Source organism: Epinephelus fuscoguttatus, linkage group LG21, assembly GCF_011397635.1.
Source record: "Epinephelus fuscoguttatus linkage group LG21, E.fuscoguttatus.final_Chr_v1".
Classification (NCBI taxonomy): domain Eukaryota; kingdom Metazoa; phylum Chordata; class Actinopteri; order Perciformes; family Serranidae; genus Epinephelus; species Epinephelus fuscoguttatus.
Window position 1 is genome coordinate 18,611,336 of NC_064772.1, and position 12,259 is coordinate 18,623,594.

The window sequence follows — 12,259 nt, forward strand, 5'->3', positions numbered from 1 at the left end:
ACTTTGGATCAAGCACCATCAAATCAAATTCTTTCACTTCTAATTCTCTTCTGCTGAATACCAGTCGAAATGCCAGAGTATTTTGCGAAAAGAAAAGTTGCCTCCGTTAGCCGACCGGGGATATTTCACTTTGCAAACGCAGACCCAAACCCTCTGCATTATTATCCATCTGACCCAGTTTTCTTCTCAGATACAATTTGATGAATGCAGAACTGTTTTTCCCACATAAGAGCTTATTCAAGCTGTAAAGCTCACTGGCTACTGGGTCTTATTTTAGCCCTCTTGTGTGCCTCATGGTCTGGAGCGCTTGGCTTTCCAGCATTACTGCATGCAGTATTGATGCTGAGTGGTGCTGGCACCCAGCACTGGGTGCTTCTATGTTTCCCACTGCAAATCCAAACGTCATCCCCTTACATTGTGCAAGTTGAGTCACCGCCGCCTGACGCACACTCGCCTTCTCTCCCACATCCCTTTTTAATTATGCCAATTAAAAGACAGCATTTCTGCAAACCCAGCCGACAAGGTTACAGTCTAATCAAACACATTTACTGCAAATTGGAAGAATGGCAAAACTAGTTCAATCAATTCAAGGTGCTTGAAATTGATTCTCAGCAAACATTTATTTAATGCTGTTAGAGTCTCCCTGCAACTGACTTCCTCCGAGATTATAATTCATTCCTCTAATTAATAAAATTAGTCTGAATATAAAAGTGCATCCCAGTATTCTTATCATTTTCCATCTACTGACAGGTCTGCGTAACAACACAATTAAAGGCAATAGAGGATTCAGTTAATTGTTCTATTGTGTAGTGGAAGTTATTGATCTATAAAAGGAGACCGATAAGATCAAGAGAGGAACATTCGGAGCTCCTTCCCCTGAGGAGGGAAGAGATAATGAAGACCATCTATCAGCTGAGGTGTTGTAGGGACTAAACTCTGGTTTTTAAGCCAGACAGCTGCTCTGTAGCGCTACACGCACGGCTGCTACAGATGATACAAAAAGCCTCGTTTTCTCTTACTCCCAGCTGTCTCGTGTCTCTTGCACGTTTGAACTGTCTTGATCTGTAATCGTTTGCTGATAAATATATTTAAACCCTTCTCAGGTAGAAATTGACTTAGCAGAGGTGTGTGTGTGTGTGTGTGCATGTCTGTTATGCAGCACACACGTCTCCGGCAGTAGCCTCACAGCTGTTGGCAATTTAATGAACATCCATTTTTGGCACCTGAGTTTGTCACATGATGAATGGACGTTGTAGAAGTACAGAGAAGAGATATTAGTGTCATGTATTCACTGATAATCCAACATTATGCTGCTGCTTCCAACTGAGAGCGATCCTCTTGTGTGGTTTGCATGGCTCCCTCTGATTGGCTTTCAGCTTCTTGTGACCCTTGACCTTCATTTGCTGTCAACCCTATCGTGTCTCGGGATCAGCTGCAGCCGAGGCTTAAACAGTCGTGACAGGGAGAGTGGGTTCGAGTGATATATTATGAGGCAATGTGGGGAGCAGTTCACCGTGGTTGGTAGTGAAGGTAGGGGATTGCCTCAGATTACTGTCATAGTTGTACCACCGCACAATTCATCACCTCCTTAGATCTTCACCACCGAGTCGTCAGTCACTGTAATTAATTAGCTACCTCTTCTTTTTCTCCTCCTGGGGAAAAGGCTGTGATTGAAGAGGAGAGGAAGAGAGGGAGATTGGAAGGAGAAGTCTGACTACATTTTGCCTGTCTCACTCCCTCAAAACGTGCACCGCTGCCACGTGTGTCATGCGGGAGTTAACGTAATTACCATTTTCTGACTTCTACACACCGTTCACGCACATGTGTGAAATACAGGGCTCGCAGGTGGCCTCGGACCCTTTAATTAACACCACAATCTGATTTTTGTGGGGCTGCAAAGATCAAGCTAAGTATTTAATATTTATCTGCAAAGTTGAAAAGGAGAGGAGCAGTACTGAGAATGCGCCTGACAGTAAACAGACAGTCAGTGCATACCTAGCTCATGCTGCAACTGCTTGTATGAACGGAAAGTGATGCCGCCTCACAAATGAAAGCAAACTATAAATTCTGGCTAATTAATGCAGCCCTGCTCTCCATTTGCGTATTTGAAGCCTCATTCACTCACGATACACATAAGATATGATTTATTTATGGACTGCAGGCATGGCACCAGTGTAAGAAAGCAGAGGTAAATGTTTTGCATATGGAATAAACAAGTCCATATGCAAAATAAAAACCCTTACTTATCCAAAGGCAAGAATAAAAGAGGTCCTTGGACTGTCCTTTTCCCTGAGCACATGGCACATAGAATGTATAATTGTGGGGTGATGTTGTATAGTTTGCATTGTGAGTACAGGGACCCCCCAGCCCTCTGTTGTCATAGGGCATTTTGCACATTGTGTTCACACCAACAAGTCGAACAGTAGGACGAAGATTGTTCTGAATTAGTTTACTGTTTACATCTGACTCTGCACTAAACATTGTATAAGTACCCAAAAAAGCAAATGAACTTTGATGTTATCAGCCAGCCAAAGTTATTCAAGGTAGGTAGGCTAGATACAAGCCTATATTGACCATGCACAATATGTTTTAACCCACGCATTCAGATTCAGAATACTTTATTGATCCCCAGGGGGACATTGTTGCTTTTACACTATATAGACATTGAGAAATTAGAAGAAAATAGAAATAGAATAAGAAGTATCCACATTATGCCACAATATATAACACAATATATACATGTAAATAGAAAAATGTAAGGAAATAGGACAGCAAATATTGGTTAGCACTGTCACCTCACAGCAAGAGGGTTCCAGGTTTGAATCCACCAGCCGGCCGGCCAGCCAGGGCCCCTCTGTGTGGACTTTGTATGTTCTCGCTTGGGAGAGAAACAAGCAACCAGGGCTATGGAAACAAGTGCAAAAGAAGCGATATATACAGGAGAAAGGCGATGTTTAGAGAGCAAGCCCAAATAAGCAACTCCACTTTGGAAACAAGTAAGTTATTTGTAAGTGACTTTACAAAAAAAAACAAGCCCAAAGTCGCGGCTGATAAGCTGACCTGTCAACCCTGCAGCTTGTCCTCCTCACATTTCTTCCGTCCTCCTGCACGCTGATGTGGGACGTATCCCGACTCTCATTGGCTGATGCTCTTTGTCAGTCGTGTCAGCCTTCTCCAGTTTTCTAGCATGCGAGATATCCAGTCCCAGTCGCAGACGAGGGGGCGACTTGCTCGTAGGCTCGTTCACACATGAGGGCTCATCATGGCAGACTATCTGCCGACTCACCTCCAGCCCAAGGTGGCTCTTAAGATCCTCTGCGACGTCGAAATTGCAGTGAAAATCGTTTAATGTGAACTAGGCTTAAATTGCCCGTAGGTGTAAATGTGAGGGTGAATGGTTGTCTGTCTCTATGTGTCAGCCCTGTGGTAGTCTGGTGATCTGTCCAGGGTGTATCACGCCTCTTGCCAAATGGCAGCAGGGATAGGCTCCAGCCCCCCTGTGACCCTGTACCAACGTAAGTGGTGACAGAAACTGAATGACTTAATAATTATAAACATATAAGAACGGTGTGTAAGAAATGGAAATATATCAAATATGTTGAAATATGTGCATCGTGTCAAAAGTGTACAAAATGTAAATGCAAGACTAGAAAAATTTAAAATTACATTTTAGATAAGATAGCACTGTACAGTTGAAATATTGCTCAGTGTATTGCACAGTTGAATGATCATTGCACAAAACGTGTTAACAAATGATGTTACTCATTGAGTTCAGATTACACTCAATATGAATAACCATTAGTGTTTGTAAGAAAAGTAGTTTTACTCTATAAATTGCTCGAGGATCAGAACAAACCCATAGACAGACAGCTAGAATGGAGTTTCGTGTTATAACCTTGAGTGGTATGCATTATACAATCCACCATATTTATTGCAGACATTTGAAACATTCTCTTGCTTTGCTCTCGCATGTATAAACTTGTAAACACATAAACAAATAACGGATGGTGCGGTGACTTCCTGCCAAGTAAACAGTCACAGCTTTTCCCTGTTGTTCCATGATGCAGGAGAGACATGCATGCAGACGCTCACACGCACGGTCGCACACGTACACACATGCATTCATACATTTCACAGGCAATCTTTTGGGAGCCCCAAAGTGAGAAGTGAAGATGTTGTTGTGGTGAATATTGCATGATGTTTCAGGGGGATGGTTCAGGCAGCAGTTCCAGAAAAACAGCCCTGCGCTTATGGTTTCTGCTCCTACTTGTCACGGCGGCAAACCACTAAGATATCACACACATACACACACACACACACACACAGACAGGTGTGAGACCTATCAGCTTCCGCTCATGCTCCCCTCCAGTTTGCCCACTGTGCTGCCCCAGCCCATTATTATTGATGATCGTTTTAATCCTGAGGAAGGAGACTGAAGTACGGGGCTGTCCTTTGATCTCTTCTCTTTGAACGTCAAGTGGCTGTGGCTGCGACTGCCTGCCTCTGCACCCACTCAGACTGGCACACACGCGCACAGTCGCTTACACACACATATTACTACTGCATCGGACAGACATGTTGGCCTAGACATCAGCTCCTTTGGATCGGTTTAACAAAATCTGGAGCAGATCCTCTTTTACAGCTCGGGAAAATCCATAGCAATCGGTTAATGTGAGGATTTTACTGCCTGTAAGCCCTGGCTCCTCCACCCCACGTCGTCTCCAGTTAACATATTCATCACCTCTTCACTCTGCTTTGTCTTTCCCTTCCTTGGCCTCTTACACAACAGCTAGATCCCCTGCCTTTTCACAACAGCAGTTAGCTGTGTGCGTAAATCAACCTGTTGTTTCACTGGGAAGACGCATTGACCTTCAATTAGAAAGAGTATACACACAGATCTTAAGTCTGGGAAATGTGCCATAGTTTCTGTTCCTCCTCCTCTCACCCTCGGTCTCCCTGGCTCACTGACCTGCTGTCAATTACCCAGCCTCATTTTCCCGGCATCTATTTTTCAGAGGTGCTGAGGGATTGGCTGAAAAGAGTGGCTTTCCTCCCCTAGCTCCTGTAATAGGCTACAGGACAATGTTTAATTTAATGGCTGTGAATCCTACAGCCCCGAACAGAGGCGTTGCGCTCAATAAAGCATTCCTTAAGTAAGCATTTGAGGCATGCTTGTGGCTCATTTTGCTGATGGTCTTGTCAGACACTCGGTAGAATACCACTTCTCCATTTAGTTTCCTGATGCAGCTCTGAGCGTACTTTCCTATCCGTTGTGTAGCTGAAACTCATGAATAATGATCGCAGAAGCATTCATATTCTGTGCCTTGTCCAATATTTCTTTATCATTCAAGCCATGTTTCCTGCTTCAAGCATCAATAGGAAACAACTTGTTTATCTCTCTAGATACAACCCAGGAAATCCACACATGCAAAATAAATAAATAAAGATGCTCTAAAAAATAACAGGCATTTTTTTTAAGTTTATCATTTAAAACATCATGAGGGATAGGAAGAAACCAGCTGAAAAAATCAAGTAACTATCAATAGGACTGCAAGAACACTTCATATTTCATATCCCCTTTAGATCCCACACATAACAAGAAATCATTCCATACAAACTGGTTGTTATGCTCATTACACAGGCAAAACTAAACGCTGCTTAACAACCAGATTAAGTGCGCATTCAAGACAACCCTACAGGCCTGTGTATAAACTAATGTCACAATACGGCCATCTTTAACTTCAATACAGTAGCGTGAAAAGCAAATATTCGTCACCATTTTCAATACCAACAGGAAAAACTGAAATTGGGGACTTTTCTGAACCGATAAATATAACAGGCTATAACATGATGATGACTTCTGTTAGTACTAGTACTAGTACTACCAGTAGAGCAGCAGAATGACCACAGTAAACACTAACAACAATTGAAATTTAGTTATTAATTAAATTAAGATACTAATGAAAACAATATTCGGTAACACTTTACTTGAAGGTATCTACATAAGAGTGACATGATACTGTCATAACTATGACATGACACTGTCATGAACTTGTCATGAACATTATGTACATGTCATAAATGTTTATGACTGCTGTCATTAAGTGTTCATTCTTTTTTTGTAATGACAAGTTGACATTGTTTGGGTTGTCTTGATTATGACAACTTGACATTAATCAAAGTGACGTTACCAGAAGTTGTCTTTGTCATGACAAGTTGACATTAAATTTGTTTGGGATGTCCTTATTATGACAACTTGACATCAACCAGGATGGCATTACCAGAAGATGGCTTTGCCATAACAATTTGACATTAACAAGAAATGCACCTCTGTTTGTGTTTATGACAAGTTGACATAATGATTATTATTGTTATGACAAAGATATCTTCTGGTAATGTCATCCTGGTTGATGTCAAGTTGTCATAATAAGGACAACCCAAACAAATTTAATGTCAACTTGTCAAGACAAAGACAACTTCTGGTAATGTCACTTTGATTAATGTCAAGTTGTCATAATCAAGACAACCCAAACAATGTCAACTTGTCATTACAAAAAACAAACGACACTTAATGACAGCAGTCATAAACATTTATGACATGTACATAATGTTCATGACAAGTTCATGACAGTGTTTTGTCATAGTTATGACAGTGTCATGTCACTCTAATGTAGATACCTTCAAGTAAAGTGTTATCTAGTATTCTTCTTGAGGTAGAGGGCATGCTCTAAAGCCTCTGAGATTGTCACACATTCAAAAGGCAGAAAAGTCCAAGACAAAGCTGCGCAATGTTATTTCCTGTCCTTCATTCTTCTGTATTTTATGTATTTTCAAGTAACAAATTAGTTATTAAACAATCTAACAGGACTTATTACTATTCTTCTAGGCCAGGGGTACGCAACTTGCAGCTGTGGAGCTGCTGCAGCTTTTTAGCCCCTCTCCAGTGGCTCTATGTGGGTTTTACAAAAAAATTACAAGAAAATGAATAACAGGTTTTTTTTAACATTTTAACTTGAATTTTTCATTGTTGTAGGCCTAAAGGGATTCTTACATCTTCCGGTTGGAAAAAAGTAGAGATGTACCGATACCACTTTTTCCTTCCCGATACCAATTCCGATCCCTGAACCGTAGGTATCTGCCGATACCGAGTACCGATCCGATACCAGCGAGTAAAAAAAAAAAAATGGATGGGATATGAATTGTTGTATGTCTCAACTCCTAAAACTCTCTGTAAAATATTAAGAAATAAATACATAATAGTAGAATGAATGCCATAAAACTTTTTTATTGTTATTATCCAGTGTTGACACAGATCAAGACACAGGTTAAAGTGCAGCCACACAATTTGGTAAAAAAAGACATTTTAAAGGCTACAGTAGAATGCTTTTTAAACTCCGCTCCGTTTCCATTTCGTTTCCCTGTAGCGTGCATATGTGTAATGACATGAGGCATTACGTGGTATTGGATTGGTCAAAGGCTGTACTCGCCAATACCCGATACCGCATTTTAGGCAGTATCGGAGGCATTTCTGATACTGGTATCGGTATCGGTACAACTCTAGAAAAAAGTGTAACCTACATATTAAAAAAAAAAAGAAAGAAAAAGTTTTAACTAAAGTGTGTGTCCTCAATTTTGATGACCCTAAATAGCGGTGGCTAGTTAGCAGTGGAGTCTCCCTCACTAGGCTAGCTATTGATTTCAAATCCAAAAAAGAATAAGTCTCAGACGAAAACAGAGAACTTAGGAGTGAGTGGCCCGATTTCTTTGCTTTCACTTGCTTTCTAACTTTGCATTGTTTAAGTACCATGTAATCATAAAAAGCCCACTGCAGAGTAACCATCTGGTGCTAAAACATATCTATAAAGGCTCATTTAGAACTATTAGTAATAAGCTGTGTTACCTTTATTGTAAAGCACAAATATGTAGTGCAGCTCCAGACAAATAAAAAAACATGCCAAAATATGTCTCTTTTGATAGCAAACGTTGCTGACCCCTATTCTAGTTTCAATTTCCTACTGAATTTCAGACATATTGGGTTAATAAACCTCAATGTTCTCTTTTCAGTCTGGACCGTTAACCTTCTAAAATCAAATTCACTGCAGTGTTTGCCAGCTTTACTGTATTGAGACACATGGGGCTCCTGAGTATTCCCAGCTCTATCCACAGTACAGTAGCACAGGCTGGAATAAAGCCTGTACAACACTGCCCCCAGGGGCTCAGTGTAACACAGCACTGCACCTCTGCCCTTTCTTCCTACAGTAACTGTGTGAGTGGGTGGATGTAAAACTAGCAGACAGCTTGACCCAATTAACAACAATCGCTGCCATCACCGGCACTTTTCCAAGAGTTCTGTTCTGAGAGAGCATCTGAGAATAACTGCATTTTGGGATTCCCAGTGTGCTAAATATACGTGGCAGCGTTACACACCGCTGAGTCTGGTGGAATCAAGATCACGTCCAGCATTTGTCCAGATCTCCCCTCACACCTTCACCAGCCCACGCAGAATTTCCAAGAGCAAGCCTGAAATTTGTTTTTCATATGTCAGGATGACTCATGTGTTATAAAAGCAAAGAAAATTGCGGCTCAAGGGTTCCCTATGTGTTTTGAGAAGGTCCCCTCTCAAAGTGGGTTTTTGAGGAGGACTTCAGGTGAAAGGTCCCCGTGGCTGCATCAGATCCTGAGAACACAGATCTGTGCTCCACGCTGCTGCAGTCAGGTGCTGTGGATTTGGCCATCTGCTTGCCTGTTGTGTCCGTGAACAGAGAGTGATGAGTTCAGCGCAAGGTCAGGAAGACAAACAATCCCTACGCCTGTGTAAATTAAGTGCAATCAGGTTATAATGACATGTTGCTATGTCACCTACAAAATTAGTTTCTACAGCACAAGATAAAAAGGATTAGACACTGACCTAAATTGGTGTTATAACAAGTGTTTTATTTGATGTTAGTACACAATGATCCCAACAAGAAGATCATACCTCGCCAGTAATTAATGTAAAAACAATCAAAGTTATTCTTAAATATAAGCACTGTCTGCAATAACAAGGGGTAACCCTGCATTAAATCCTTGCCCCTTGGGTATGAAAATGCTCAGCTACACCAACAGCAACCACAAGGTGGCAGTCATTAGACTATCTGAGTTTATGAATCACATCTCCTGTTTGGCTGGATATTTATGTGTGTACAGGCTTTAAAGTGAAACGGTCACTCCAGTTGTATTTAAAGCTACAGTCGGTGACTTTTATGAAAGTAACCTTTTGTCACTACACCCGCACAGTATTATAGGAGACAGATAGTCTGTGGACATTTGCCTCTGATGGCTACTATGGCTCACAGAAAACAACCAATCAGAAGCTGGGAGTCTCTTAAGCAGCTGTCAGTCAGTGCTCACAAACTGTGGTCAAACTGCCAAACCAGGAAGTGCTGATCAAATATGATTGATTGTTACTGTATTGCCTGTTTCACCTCAGATGTTTTCAGAATGATATGTTTTAGTGTACTGTTTAGCTGTAATATGAGAAAGTTTGTGTCTTGCCTGTCTCCCGCTGGGGCTCCCGGTTGGGCTACTTGGGGCCTGGTGGGGGGACCCCTTGCTTGCCTCCCTGGCCTCACCCCTCATTGCAATATATAATATCATTGCAATATAAATTGCCAGTTATAATTCTAATAATTCCAATAATTATTCTTGGTATGGTCATTATCATGATATATCAGTTTATATTATATTAGGTTATGTTATGTATCGTATTATAGCATAGTGGATTATTATGTTTTGTTACATTATATCATATGATCTTATAGTGTATTATATATTATATTGTGCTATATTATATCATGCTATATTATATTATGTCTTATATTACCTCATATTATATTATTTTATCTTACATTATTAGGTATTTTATATATATATATATATATATATATATAATTATTATTATTATTATTAATATTTTCCTTCCTCTTTTTTTCCAATTTATATTTTTACTTTATTGATTTATTTATTTTTATTATATTATCTATTCCATATTGGACATCATAATACCATACCATCTGTTTTTCATACACACACACACACACACACACACACACACACACACACACACACCCCTGCCTATATACGTATCATTGTAACTTTATGTTGTTTTCTGTTGTTGTTTGTACTGTATGTCCACTGTTTGTACTCCACTTGGTGTAATGTATTTGTCCTCTATGTCACCTTGTCTGTTGTCACATAATTTCACCAATTAAAAAAAAAAAAGGCTTCCAAAAAAAAAAAAAAAAAAAACGAGAAAGTTTGTGACCCTGCCGCCATGTTGGAGACAGTCTGACGAAGCACCAAGCATTGCCCACCAGTCAACCCAGCATTTTCATTTTACAGCTAAACAGTACACTAACATATGTTCCTAAAAACATTTGAGGGGGAAAATAGGCAATGCAGTAACAGAATCTTGATTCATATGTGATCAGTGCTGCCTGGTTTGACCATAGTTCACAAAGTGATTGACATGAATGACAGCTACATTAGAGACTCTTTCGCTTTGTGAAAGAGTTTTCAGTCGGGTCTCGAAAACAGACACAAGATCTCTGCCCGAGGACCTCAAAATACAGTGCCCTCCAAAAGTATTGGAACAGTGAGGCCAATTCCTTTATTTTTGTTGTAGACTGAAAATATTTGGGTTTGACATCAAAAGATGAATATGAGACAAGAGATCAACATTTCAGCTTGTATTTCCAGGTATTTACATCTGGATCTGATACACAACTTAGAAGATAGCACCTTTTGTTTGAACCCACCCATTTTTCATGAGAGCAAAAGTATTGGAACATGTCACTGACAGGTGTGTTTTGTTGCCCAGGTGTCTCCCAATTACATTGATTATTCAAACAATAAATAGCACTGAATGTCTGAGCTCAGTTTCAGATTGGGTACGATAGATTTTGCCTGTGCAGACTGCATTTAGAGGTGGAACCAACATGAAAACCAGAGAGCCGTCTATGGGTGAAAAAGAAGCAATTGTGAATCTGAGAGAAGATGGACAATCAATCAGAGCCATTGCACAAACATTGGCCATAGCCAGTACAACCATTTGGAATGTCCTGAAGAAGAAAGAAACCACTGGTGTACTAAGCAACAGGCGTCGAACAGGTAGACCAAGGAAAACATCAGCAGTTGATGACAGAAACATTGTGAGAGCTGTAAAGAAAGACCCTAAAACAACTGTTAGTGACATCAGCAACAACCTCCAGAGGGCAGGAGTGAAGGTATCACAATCTACTGTTCGCAGAAGACTTCATGAACAAAAGTACAGAGGCTACACCAGAAGATGCAAACCACTCATTAGCAAGAAGAATAGGAAGGCCAGGCTGGAATTTGCCAAAAGGTACAGAGATGAGCCTCAAAAATTCTGGGAAAAAGTTTTATGGACTGATGAGACAAAGATTAACTTTTTCCAAAGTGACGGAAAGGCGAAAGTTTGGAGAAAGAAAGGATCTGCTCATGATCCCAAACATACAAGCTCATCTGTGAAACACGGTGGAGGTAATGTCATGGCTTGGGCTTGCATGGCTTCTTCTGGGACGGGCTCTTTCATCTTCATTGATGATGTAACACATGATGGCAGCAGCAAAATGAACTCAGAAGTCTACAGAAACATTTTGTCTGCTAATTTAAAGAAAGATGCAACCAAACTGATTGGGAGATCCTTCATCATGCAGCAAGATAACGACCCAAAACACATTGCCAAAACAACAAAGGAGTTCATCAGGGGCAAGAAGTGGAAGGTTTTAGACTGGCCAAGTCAGTCTCCAGACTTAAACCCAATAGAGCATGCATTTTACCTGCTGAAGAGGAGACTGAAGGGAGTAACCCCCCAAAACAAACAACTGAAAGAGGCTGTGGTGAAAGCCTGGAAAAGCATCACAAAAGAAGAATGCAAAAGTTTGGTGATGTCAGTGGGTCACAGGCTTGATGCAGTTATTAAAAGCAAAGGATTTGCAACTAAATATTAAGTCTCATTCACTTTAATCTATTTTAAGTTTATATGTTCCAATACTTTTGCTCACCTAAAAATTTTGTGTTCCATTACATATAATGCTATCTTCTAAGTTATGTATCAGATCCAGATGTAAATACCTGTAAATAAAAGCTGAAATGTTGATCTCTTGTCTCATATTCATCTTTTGATGTCAAACTCAAATGTTTTCAGTCTACAACAAAAGTAAACGAATTGGACTCACTGTTCCAATACTTTTGGAGG

General features: G+C 40.4%; 1 protein-coding gene across 4 annotated transcripts in view; it reads left to right on the plus strand.

The window, feature by feature from the left end:
* dlgap1b (discs, large (Drosophila) homolog-associated protein 1b) overlaps positions 1-12,259 on the plus strand; it is a 120,477-nt gene that overhangs the window by 78,655 nt on the left and 29,563 nt on the right. The gene's annotated exons all lie outside the window — the stretch shown is intronic.